Raw genomic sequence first — 12,610 nt, 5'->3', positions numbered from 1 at the left:
CACATGTCAGCACTGGGTCTGACTGACCACCTCCAGGAGAGAGGCCCAAGCAAGACTCGCCCCGAGGAGCGTCTTGACACATGTCAACACTGGGGCTGACAGAGGGCCTCCAGGAGAGAGGCCCAAGCAAGATGCGCCCCGAGGAGCGTCTTGCCACATGTAAACAATGGGTCTGACTGAGGGCCTCCAGGAGAGAAGCCCAAGCAAGATGCGCCCAAAGGAGCGTCTTGCCACATGTAAACAATGGGTCTGACTGAGGGCCTCCAGGAGAGAAGCCCAAGCAAGACGCGCCCCGAGGAGCGTCTTGCCACATGTCAGCACTCGGTCTGACTGAGCGCCTCCAGGAGAGAGGCCCCAAGCAAGACGCACCCCAAGGAGCGTCTTGCCACATGTCAACAATGGGTCTGACTAAGGGCCTCCAGGAGAGAACCCCAAGCATGACGCGCCCCGAGGAGCGTCTTGCCACATGTCAACACTGGGTCTGACTGAGCACCTCCAGGAGAGAGGCCCAAGCAAGACGCACCCCGAGGAGAGTCTTGCCACATGTCAACACTGGGTCTGACTGAGCACCTCCAGGAGAGAGGCCCAAGCAAGACGCGCCCCGAGGAGCGTCTTGCCACATGTCAACACTGGGTCTGACAGAGGGCCTCCAGGAGAGAGGCCCAAGCAAGACACGCCCTGAGGAGCGTCTTGCCACATGTCAACAATGAGTCTGACTGAGGGCCTCCAGGAGAGAAGCCCAAGCAAGACGCGCCCCGAGGAGTGTCTTGCCACATGTCAGCACTCGGTCTGACTGAGCGCCTCCAGGAGAGAGGCCCAAGCAAGATGCGCCCCGAGGAGCGTCTTGCCACATGTCAACAATGGGTCTGACTGAGGGCCTCCAGGAGAGAAGCCCAAGCAAGACACGCCCTGAGGAGCGTCTTGCTGCATGTCAGCACTCGGTCTGACTGAGCGCATCCAGGAGAGAGGCCCAAGCAAGACGCGCCCCGAGGAGCGTCTTGCCACATGTCAACAATGGGTCTGAACTTAGGGCCTCCAGGAGAGAAGCCCAAGCAAGACGCGCCCCGAGGAGCGTCTTGCCACATGTCAGCACTCTGTCTGTCTGTGCGCCTCCAGGAGAGAGGCCCAAGCAAGACGCGCCCCGAGGAGCGTCTTGCCACATGTCAGCACTCGGTCTGACTGAACGCCTCCAGGAGAGAAGCCCCAGCAAGACGCGCCCCGAGGAGCGTCTTGTCACATGTCAACACTGGGTCTGACTGAGCGCCTCCAGGAGAGAAGCCCCAGCAAGACGCGCCCCGAGGAGCGTCTTGCCACATGTCAGCACTCGGTCTGACTGAACGCCTCCAGGAGAGAAGCCCCAGCAAGACACGCCCCGAGGAGCGTCTTGCCACATGTAAGCACTGGGTCTGACTGAGCGCCTCCAGGAGAGAGGCCTCAGCAAGACGCGCCCCGAGGAGCGTCTTGCCTTATGTCAGCACTCGGTCTGACTGAACGCCTCCAGGAGAGAGGCCCAAGCAAGACGCGCCCCGCGGAGCGTCTTGCCACATGTCAACAATGTGTCTGACTGAGGGCCTCCAGGAGAGAAGCCCAAGCAAGACGCGCCCCGAGGAGCGTCTTGCCACATGTCAGCACTCGGTCTGACTGAGCGACTCCAGGAGAGAGGCCCAAGCAAGACGCACCCCGGGGAGCGTCTTGACACATGTCAACACTGGGGCTGACAGAGGGCCTCCAGGAGAGAGGCCCAAGCAAGATGCGCCCCGAGGAGCGTCTTGCCACATGTAAACAATGGGTCTGACTGAGGGCCTCCAAGAGAGAAGCCCAAGCAAGACGCGCCCCGAGGAGCGTCTTGCACCATGTCAACACTGGGTCTGACTGAGCACCTCCAGGAGAGAGGCCCAAGCAAGACTCGCCCCGAGGAGCGTCTTGCCATATATCAACAATGGGTCTGACTGAGGGCCTCCATGAGAGAAGCCCAAGCAAGACGCGCCCCGAGGAGCATCTTGCCACATGTCAACAATGGGTCTGACTGAGGGCCTCCAGGAGAGAAGCCCAAGCAAGACGCGCCCTGAGGAGCGTCTTGCTGCATGTCAGCACTTGGTCTGACTGAGCGCCTCCAGGAGAGAGGCCCAAGCAAGACGCGCTCGAGGAGCGTCTTGCCACATGTCAACAATGGGTCTGAACTTAGGGCCTCCAGGAGAGAAGCCCAAGCAAGACGCGCCCCGAGGAGCGTCTTGCCACATGTCAGCACTCTGTCTGTCTGTGCGCCTCCAGGAGAGAGGCCCAAGCAAGACGCGCCCCGAGGACCGCCTTGCCACATGTCAACAATGAGTCTGACTGAGGGCCTCCAGGAGAGAAGCCCAAGCAAGACGCGCCCCGAGGAGCGTCTTGCCACATGTCAACAATGGGTCTGAACTTAGGGCCTCCAGGAGAGAAGCCCAAGCAAGACGCGTCCCGAGGAGCGTCTTGCCACATGTCAGCACTCTGTCTGTCTGTGCGCCTCCAGGAGAGAGGCCCCAGCAAGACACACCCCGAGGAGCGTCTTGCCACATGTAAGCACTGGGTCTGACTGAGCACCTCCAGGAGAGAGGCCTCAGCAAGACGCGCCCCGAGGAGCGTCTTGCCTTATGTCAGCACTCGGTCTGACTGAGCGCCTCCAGGAGAGAGGCCCAAGCAAGACGCGCCCCGAGGAGCGTCTTGCCACATGTCAACAATGGGTCTGACAGAGGGCCTCCAGGAGAGAGGCCCAAGCAATACGCGCCCCGAGGAGCATGTTGCCACATGTCACCACTGGGTCTGACTGAGCGCCTCCAGGAGAGAGGCCCAAGCAAGACGCGCCCCGAGGAGCGTCTTGCCACATGTCAACAACGGGTCTGACAAAGGGCCTCCAGGAGAGAGGCCCAAGCAAGACGCGCCCCGAGGAGCGTCTTACCACATGTCAACAATGGGTCTGACTGAACGCCTCCAAGAGAGAAGCCCAAGCAAGACGCGCCCCGAGGAGCTCCTTGCCACATGTCAGCACTGGGTCTGACTGACCACCTCCAGGAGAGAGGCCCAAGCAAGACTCGCCCCGAGGAGTGTCTTGACACATGTCAACACTGGGGCTGACAGAGGGCCTCCAGGAGAGAGGCCCAAGCAAGATGCGCCCCGAGGAGCGTCTTGCCACATGTAAACAATGGGTCTGACTGAGGGCCTCCAGGAGAGAAGCCCAAGCAAGATGCGCCCAAAGGAGCGTCTTGCCACATGTAAACAATGGGTCTGACTGAGGGCCTCCAGGAGAGAAGCCCAAGCAAGACGCGCCCCGAGGAGCGTCTTGCCACATGTCAGCACTCGGTCTGACTGAGCGCCTCCAGGAGAGAGGCCCAAGCAAGACGCGCCCCGAGGAGCGTCTTGCCACATATCAGCAATGGGTCTGACCGAGGGCCTCCATGAGAGAAGCCCAAGCAAGACGCGCCCTGAGGAGCGTCTTGCCACATGTCACCACTGGGTCTGACTGAGCGCCTCCAGGAGAGAGGCCCAAGCAAGACGCGCCCCGAGGAGCGTTTTTCCACGTGTCAACACTGGGTCTGACTGAGCGTCTCCAGGAGAGAGGCCCAAGCAAGACGCGCCCCGAGGAGCGTCTTGCCACATGTCAGCACTGGGTCTGACTGAGCGCCTCCAGGAGAGAGGCCCATTCAAGACGCGCCCCGAGGAGCGTCTTGCCACATGTAAGCACTGGGTCTTACTGAGCGCCTCCAGGAGAGAAGCCCCAGCAAGACGCGCCCCGAGGAGCGTCTTACCACATGTCAGCACTCGGTCTGACTGAACGCCTCCAGGAGAGAAGCCCAAGCAAGACGCGCCCCGAGGAGCGTCTTGCCACATGTCAGCACTCGGTCTGACTGAACGCCTCCAGGAGAGAAGCCCCAGCAAGACACGCCCCGAGGAGCGTCTTGCCACATGTAAGCACTGGGTCTGACTGAGCGCCTCCAGGAGAGAGGCCTCAGCAAGACGCGCCCCGAGGAGCGTCTTGCCTTATGTCAGCACTCGGTCTGACTGAGCGCCTCCAGGAGAGAGGCCCAAGCAAGACGCGCCCCGCGGAGCGTCTTGCCACATGTCAACAATGTGTCTGACTGAGGGCCTCCAGGAGAGAAGCCCAAGCAAGACGCGCCCCGAGGAGCGTCTTGCCACATGTCAGCACTCGGTCTGACTGAACGCCTCCAGGAGAGAAGCCCCAGCAAGACACGCCCCGAGGAGCGTCTTGCCACATGTAAGCACTGGGTCTGACTGAGCGCCTCCAGGAGAGAGGCCTCAGCAAGACGCGCCCTGAGGAGCGTCTTGCCTTATGTCAGCACTCGGTCTGACTGAACGCCTCCAGGAGAGAGGCCCAAGCAAGACGCGCCCCGCGGAGCGTCTTGCCACATGTCAACAATGTGTCTGACTGAGGGCCTCCAGGAGAGAAGCCCAAGCAAGACGCGCCCCGAGGAGCGTCTTGCCACATGTCAGCACTCGGTCTGACTGAGCGACTCCAGGAGAGAGGCCCAAGCAAGACGCACCCCGGGGAGCGTCTTGACACATGTCAACACTGGGGCTGACAGAGGGCCTCCAGGAGAGAGGCCCAAGCAAGATGCGCCCCGAGGAGCGTCTTGCCACATGTAAACAATGGGTCTGACTGAGGGCCTCCAAGAGAGAAGCCCAAGCAAGACGCGCCCCGAGGAGCGTCTTGCACCATGTCAACACTGGGTCTGACTGAGCACCTCCAGGAGAAAGGCCCAAGCAAGACTCGCCCCGAGGAGCGTCTTGCCACATATCAACAATGGGTCTGACTGAGGGCCTCCATGAGAGAAGCCCAAGCAAGACGCGCCCCGAGGAGCATCTTGCCACATGTCAACAATGGGTCTGACTGAGGGCCTCCAGGAGAGAAGCCCAAGCAAGACGCACCCTGAGGAGCGTCTTGCTGCATGTCAGCACTTGGTCTGACTGAGCGCCTCCAGGAGAGAGGCCCAAGCAAGACGCGCCCCGAGGAGCGTCTTGCCACATGTCAACAATGGGTCTGAACTTAGGGCCTCCAGGAGAGAAGCCCAAGCAAGACGCGCCCCGAGGAGCGTCTTGCCACATGTCAGCACTCTGTCTGTCTGTGCGCCTCCAGGAGAGAGGCCCAAGCAAGACGCGCCCCGAGGACCGCCTTGCCACAAGTCAACAATGAGTCTGACTGAGGGCCTCCAGGAGAGAAGCCCAAGCAAGACGCGCCCCGAGGAGCGTCTTGCCACATGTCAACAATGGGTCTGAACTTAGGGCCTCCAGGAGAGAAGCCCAAGCAAGACGCGTCCCGAGGAGCGTCTTGCCACATGTCAGCACTCTGTCTGTCTGTGCGCCTCCAGGAGAGAGGCCCAAGCAAGACGCGCCCCGAGGAGCGTCTTGCCACATGTCAACAATGAGTCTGACTGAGGGCCTCCAGGAGAGAAGCCCAAGCAAGACGCGCCCCGAGGAGCGTCTTGCCACATGTCAGCACTCGGTCTGACTGAACGCCTCCAGGAGAGAAGCCCCAGCAAGACGCGCCCCGAGGAGCGTCTTGTCACATGTCAACACTGGGTCTGACTGAGCGCCTCCAGGAGAGAAGCCCAAGCAAGACCCACCCCGAGGAGCTCCTTGCCACATGTCAGCACTCGGTCTGACTGAACGCCTCCAGGAGAGAAGCCCCAGCAAGACACACCCCGAGGAGCGTCTTGCCACATGTAAGCACTGGGTCTGACTGAGCACCTCCAGGAGAGAGGCCTCAGCAAGACGCGCCCCGAGGAGCGTCTTGCCTTATGTCAGCACTCGGTCTGACTGAGCGCCTCCAGGAGAGAGGCCCAAGCAAGACGCGCCCCGAGGAGCGTCTTGCCACATGTCAACAATGGGTCTGACAGAGGGCCTCCAGGAGAGAGGCCCAAGCAATACGCGCCCCGAGGAGCATGTTGCCACATGTCACCACTGGGTCTGACTGAGCGCCTCCAGGAGAGAGGCCCAAGCAAGACGCGCCCCGAGGAGCGTCTTGCCACATGTCAACAACGGGTCTGACAAAGGCCCTCCAGGAGAGAGGCCCAAGCAAGACGCGCCCCGAGGAGCGTCTTACCACATGTCAACAATGGGTCTGACTGAACGCCTCCAAGAGAGAAGCCCAAGCAAGACGCGCCCCGAGGAGCTCCTTGCCACATGTCAGCACTGGGTCTGACTGACCACCTCCAGGAGAGAGGCCCAAGCAAGACTCGCCCCGAGGAGTGTCTTGACACATGTCAACACTGGGGCTGACAGAGGGCCTCCAGGAGAGAGGCCCAAGCAAGATGCGCCCCGAGGAGCGTCTTGCCACATGTAAACAATGGGTCTGACTGAGGGCCTCCGGGAGAGAAGCCCAAGCAAGATGCGCCCAAAGGAGCGTCTTGCCACATGTAAACAATGGGTCTGACTGAGGGCCTCCAGGAGAGAAGCCCAAGCAAGACGCGCCCCGAGGAGCGTCTTGCCACATGTCAGCACTCGGTCTGACTGAGCGCCTCCAGGAGAGAGGCCCAAGCAAGACGCGCCCCGAGGAGCGTCTTGCCACATATCAGCAATGGGTCTGACCGAGGGCCTCCATGAGAGAAGCCCAAGCAAGACGCGCCCCGAGGAGCGTCTTGCCACATGTCACCACTGGGTCTGACTGAGCGCCTCCAGGAGAGAGGCCCAAGCAAGACGCGCCCCGAGGAGCGTTTTTCCACGTGTCAACACTGGGTCTGACTGAGCGTCTCCAGGAGAGAGGCCCAAGCAAGACGCGCCCCGAGGAGCGTCTTGCCACATGTCAGCACTGGGTCTGACTGAGCGCCTCCAGGAGAGAGGCCCAAGCAAGACGCGCCCCGAGGAGCGTCTTGCCACATGTAAGCACTGGGTCTTACTGAGCGCCTCCAGGAGAGAACCCCCAGCAAGACGCGCCCCGAGGAGCGTCTTACCACATGTCAGCACTCGGTCTGACTGAACGCCTCCAGGAGAGAAGCCCAAGCAAGACGCGCCCCGAGGAGCGTCTTGCCACATGTCAGCACTCGGTCTGACTGAACGCCTCCAGGAGAGAAGCCCCAGCAAGACACGCCCCGAGGAGCGTCTTGCCACATGTAAGCACTGGGTCTGACTGAGCGCCTCCAGGAGAGAGGCCTCAGCAAGACGCGCCCCGAGGAGCGTCTTGCCTTATGTCAGCACTCGGTCTGACTGAGCGCCTCCAGGAGAGAGGCCCAAGCAAGACGCGCCCCGCGGAGCGTCTTGCCACATGTCAACAATGTGTCTGACTGAGGGCCTCCAGGAGAGAAGCCCAAGCAAGACGCGCCCCGAGGAGCGTCTTGCCACATGTCAGCACTCGGTCTGACTGAGCGACTCCAGGAGAGAGGCCCAAGCAAGACGCACCCCGGGGAGCATCTTGACACATGTCAACACTGGGGCTGACAGGGGGCCTCCAGGAGAGAGGCCCAAGCAAGATGCGCCCCGAGGAGCGTCTTGCCACATGTAAACAATGGGTCTGACTGAGGGCCTCCAAGAGAGAAGCCCAAGCAAGACGCGCCCCGAGGAGCGTCTTGCACCATGTCAACACTGGGTCTGACTGAGCACCTCCAGGAGAGAGGCCCAAGCAAGACTCGCCCCGAGGAGCGTCTTGCCACATATCAACAATGGGTCTGACTGAGGGCCTCCATGAGAGAAGCCCAAGCAAGACGCGCCCCGAGGAGCATCTTGCCACATGTCAACAATGGGTCTGACTGAGGGCCTCCAGGAGAGAAGCCCAAGCAAGACGCACCCCGGGGAGCATCTTGACACATGTCAACACTGGGGCTGACAGGGGGCCTCCAGGAGAGAGGCCCAAGCAAGATGCGCCCCGAGGAGCGTCTTGCCACATGTAAACAATGGGTCTGACTGAGGGCCTCCAAGAGAGAAGCCCAAGCAAGACGCGCCCCGAGGAGCGTCTTGCACCATGTCAACACTGGGTCTGACTGAGCACCTCCAGGAGAGAGGCCCAAGCAAGACTCGCCCCGAGGAGCGTCTTGCCACATATCAACAATGGGTCTGACTGAGGGCCTCCATGAGAGAAGCCCAAGCAAGACGCGCCCCGAGGAGCATCTTGCCACATGTCAACAATGGGTCTGACTGAGGGCCTCCAGGAGAGAAGCCCAAGCAAGACGCGCCCTGAGGAACGTCTTGCTGCATGTCAGCACTTGGTCTGACTGAGCGCCTCCAGGAGAGAGGCCCAAGCAAGACGCGCCCCGAGGAGCGTCTTGCCACATGTCAACAATGGGTCTGAACTTAGGGCCTCCAGGAGAGAAGCCCAAGCAAGACGCGCCCCGAGGAGCGTCTTGCCACATGTCAGCACTCGGTCTGACTGAACGCCTCCAGGAGAGAAGCCCCAGCAAGACGCGCCCCGAGGACCGCCTTGCCACATGTCAACACTGGGTCTGACTGAGCGCCTCCAGGAGAGAAGCCCCAGCAAGACGCACCCCGAGGAGCGTCTGGCCACATGTCAGCACTCTGTCTGACTGTGCGCCTCCAGGAGAGAGGCCCCAAGCAAGACGCGCCCCGAGGAGCGTCTTGCCACGTGTCAACAAAGGGTCTGACTGAGCGTCTCCAGGAGAGAGGCCCAAGCAAGACACGCCCCGAGGAGCGTCTTGCCACATGTCACCACTGGGTCTGACTGAGCGCCTCCAGGAGAGAGGCCCAAGCAAGACGCGCCCCGAGGAGCGTCTTGCCACATGTAAGCACTGGGTCTGACTGAGTGCCTCCAGGAGAGAAACCCCAGCAAGACGCGCCCCGAGGAGCGTCTTACCACATGTCAGCACTCGGTCTGACTGAACGCCTCCAGGAGAGAAGCCCAAGCAAGACGCGCCCCGAGGAACTCCTTGCCACATGTCAGCACTCGGTCTGACTGAACTCCTCCAGGAGAGAAGCCCCAGCAAGACACACCCCGAGGAGCGTCTTGCCACATGTAAGCACTGGGTCTGACTGAGCGCCTCCAGGAGAGAGGCCCCAGCAAGACGCGCCCCGAGGAGCGTCTTGCCTTATGTCAGCACTCGGTCTGACTGAGCGCCTCCAGGAGAGAGGCCCAAGCAAGACGCGCCCCGAGGAGCGTCTTGCCACATGTCACCACTGGGTCTGACTGAGCGCCTCCAGGAGAGAGGCCCAAGCAAGACGCGCCCCGAGGAGCGTCTTGCCACATGTCAAAAATGAGTCTGACTGAGGGCCTCCAGGAGAGAAGCCCAAGCAAGACGCGTCCCGAGGAGCGTCTTGCCACATGTCAGCACTCGGTCTGACTGAACGCCTCCAGGAGAGAAGCCCCAGCAAGACGCGCCCCGAGGAGCGTCTTGCCACATGTAAGCACTGGGTCTGACTGAGCGCCTCCAGGAGAGAGGCCCCAGCAAGACGCGCCCCGAGGAGCGTCTTGCCTTATGTCAGCACTCGGTCTGACTGAGCGCCTCCAGGAGAGAGGCCCAAGCAAGACGCGCCCCGAGGAGCGTCTTGCCACATGTCAACAATGGGTCTGACTGAGGGCCTCCAGGAGAGAAGCCCAAGCAAGATGCGCCCAAAGGAGCTTCTTGCCACATGTAAACAATGGGTCTGACTGAGGGCCTCCAGGAGAGAAGCCCAAGCAAGACGCGCCCCGAGGAGCGTCTTGCCACATGTCAGCACTCGGTCTGACTGAGCGCCTCCAGGAGAGAGGCCCAAGCAAGACGCGCCCCGAGGAGCGTCTTGCCACATATCAGCAATGGGTCTGACTGAGGGCCTCCATGAGAGAAGCCCAAGCAAGACGCGCCCCGAGGAGCGTCTTGCCACATGTCACCACTGGGTCTGACTGAGCGCCTCCAGGAGAGAGGCCCAAGTAAGACGCGCCCCGAGGAGCGTCTTGCCACGTGTCAACACTGGGTCTGACTGAGCGTCTCCAGGAGAGAGGCCCAAGCAAGACGCGCCCCGAGGAGCGTCTTGCCACATGTCAGCACTGGGTCTGACTGAGCGCCTCCAGGAGAGAGGCCCAAGCAAGACGCGCCCCGAGGAGCGTCTTGCCACATGTAAGCACTGGGTCTGACTGAGCGCCTCCAGGAGAGAAGCCCCAGCAAGACGCGCCCCGAGGAGCGTCTTACCACATGTCAGCACTCGGTCTGACTGAACGACTCCAGGAGAGAGGCCCAAGCAAGACGCACCCCGGGGAGCGTCTTGACACATGTCAACACTTGGGCTGACAGAGGGCCTCCAGGAGAGAGGCCCAATTAAGATGCGCCCCGAGGAGCGTCTTGCCACATGTAAACAATGGGTCTGACTGAGGGCCTCCAGGAGAGAGGCCCCAGCAAGACGCGCCCCGAGGAGCGTCTTGCCTTATGTCAGCACTCGGTCTGACTGAGCGCCTCCAGGAGAGAGGCCCAAGCAAGACGCGCCCCGCGGAGCGTCTTGCCACATGTCAACAATGGGTCTGACTGAGGGCCTCCAGGAGAGAAGCCCAAGCAAGACGCGCCCCGAGGAGCGTCTTGCCACATGTCAGCACTCGGTCTGACTGAGCGACTCCAGGAGAGAGGCCCAAGCAAGACGCACCCCGGGGAGCGTCTTGACACATGTCAACACTTGGGCTGACAGAGGGCCTCCAGGAGAGAGGCCCAATTAAGATGCGCCCCGAGGAGCGTCTTGCCACATGTAAACAATGGGTCTGACTGAGGGCCTCCAAGAGAGAAGCCCAAGCAAGACACGCCCCGAGGAGCGTCTTGCACCATGTCAACACTGGGTCTGACTGAACACCTCCAGGAGAGAGGCCCAAGCAAGACTCGCCCCGAGGAGCGTCTTGCCACATATCAACAATGGGTCTGACTGAGGGCCTCCATGAGAGAAGACCAAGTAAGACGCGCCCCGAGGAGCATCTTGCCACATGTCAGCACTCGGTCTGACTGAGCGACTCCAGGAGAGAGGCCCAAGCAAGACGCACCCCGAGGAGCGTCTTGACACATGTCAACACTGGGGCTGACAGAGGGCCTCCAGGAGAGAGGCCCAAGCAATATGCGCCCCGAGGAGCGTCTTGCCACATGTCAACAATGGGTCTGACTGAGGGCCTCCAAGAGAGAAGCCCAAGCAAGACGCGCCCCGAGGAGCGTCTTGCACCATGTCAACACTGGGTGTGACTGAGCACCTCCAGGAGAGAGGCCCAAGCAAGACTCGCCCCGAGGAGCGTCTTGCCACTTATCAACAATGGGTCTGACTGAGGGCCTCCATGAGAGAAGCCCAAGCAAGACGCGCCCCGAGGAGCGTCTTGCCACATGTCAGCACTCGGTCTGACTGAGCGCCTCCAGGAGAGAGGCCCAAGCAAGACGCGCCCCGAGGAGCGTCTTGCCACATATCAACAATGGGTCTGACTGAGGGCCTCCATGAGAGAAGCCCAAGCAAGACGCGCCCCGAGGAGCGTCTTGTCACGTGTCAACACTGGGTCTGACTGAGCGTCTCCAGGAGAGAGGCCCAAGCAAGAAGCGCCCCGAGGAGCGTCTTGCCACATGTCACCACTGGGTCTGACTGAGCGCCTCCAGGAGAGAGGCCCAAGCAAGACGCGCCCCGAGGAGCGTCTTGCCACATGTCAACAATGAGTCTGACTGAGGGCCTCCAGGAGAGAAGCCCAAGCAAGACGCGTCCCGAGGAGCGTCTTGCCACATGTCAGCAATCGGTCTGACTGAACGCCTCCAGGAGAGAAGCCCCAGCAAGACGCGCCCCGAGGAGCGTCTTGCCACATGTAAGCACTGGGTCTGACTGAGCGCCTCCAGGAGAGAGGCCCCAGCAAGACGCGCCCCGAGGAGCGTCTTGCCTTAAGTCAGCACTCGGTCTGACTGAGCGCCTCCAGGAGAGAGGCCCAAGCAAGACGCGTCCCGAGGAGTGTCTTGCCACATGTCAACAATGAGTCTGACTGAGGGCCTCCAGGAGAGAAGCCCAAGCAAGACGCGTCCCGAGGAGTGTCTTGCCACATGTCAACAATGGGTCTGACTGAGGGCCTCCAGGAGAGAAGCCCAAGCAAGACGCGCCCCGAGGAGCGTCTTGCCACATGTCAGCACTCGGTCTGACTGAGCGCCTCCAGGAGAGAGGCCCAAGCAAGACGCACCCCGAGGAGCGTCTTGACACATGTCAACACTGGGGCTGACAGAGGAACTCCAGGAGAGAGGCCCAAGCAAGATGTGCCCCGAGGAGCGTCTTGCCACATGTAAACAATGGGTCTGACTGAGGGCCTCCAGGAGAGAAGCCCAAGCAAGACGCGCCCCGAGGAGCGTCTTGCCACATGTCAGCACTCGGTCTGACTGAGCGCCTCCAGGAGAGAGGCCCAAGCAAGACGCGCCCCGAGGAGCGTCTTGCCACATATCAACAATGGGTCTGACTGAGGGCCTCCATTAGAGAAGCCCAAGCAAGACGCGCCCCGAGGAGCGTCTTGTCACGTGTCAACACTGGGTCTGACTGAGCGTCTCCAGGAGAGAGGCCCAAGCAAGACGCGCCCCGAGGAGCGTCTTGCCACATGTAAGCACTGGGTCTGACTAAGCGCCCCCAGGAGAGAGGCCCCAGCAAGACGCGCCCCGAGGAGCGTCTTGCCTTATGTCAGCACTCGGTCTGACTGAGCGCCTCCAGGAGAGAGGCCCAAGCA

The sequence above is a fragment of the Nothobranchius furzeri genome, chromosome 13 (genome assembly GCF_043380555.1).
Source record: "Nothobranchius furzeri strain GRZ-AD chromosome 13, NfurGRZ-RIMD1, whole genome shotgun sequence".
Classification (NCBI taxonomy): domain Eukaryota; kingdom Metazoa; phylum Chordata; class Actinopteri; order Cyprinodontiformes; family Nothobranchiidae; genus Nothobranchius; species Nothobranchius furzeri.
Note: the sequence above shows the minus strand (reverse complement) of the source record.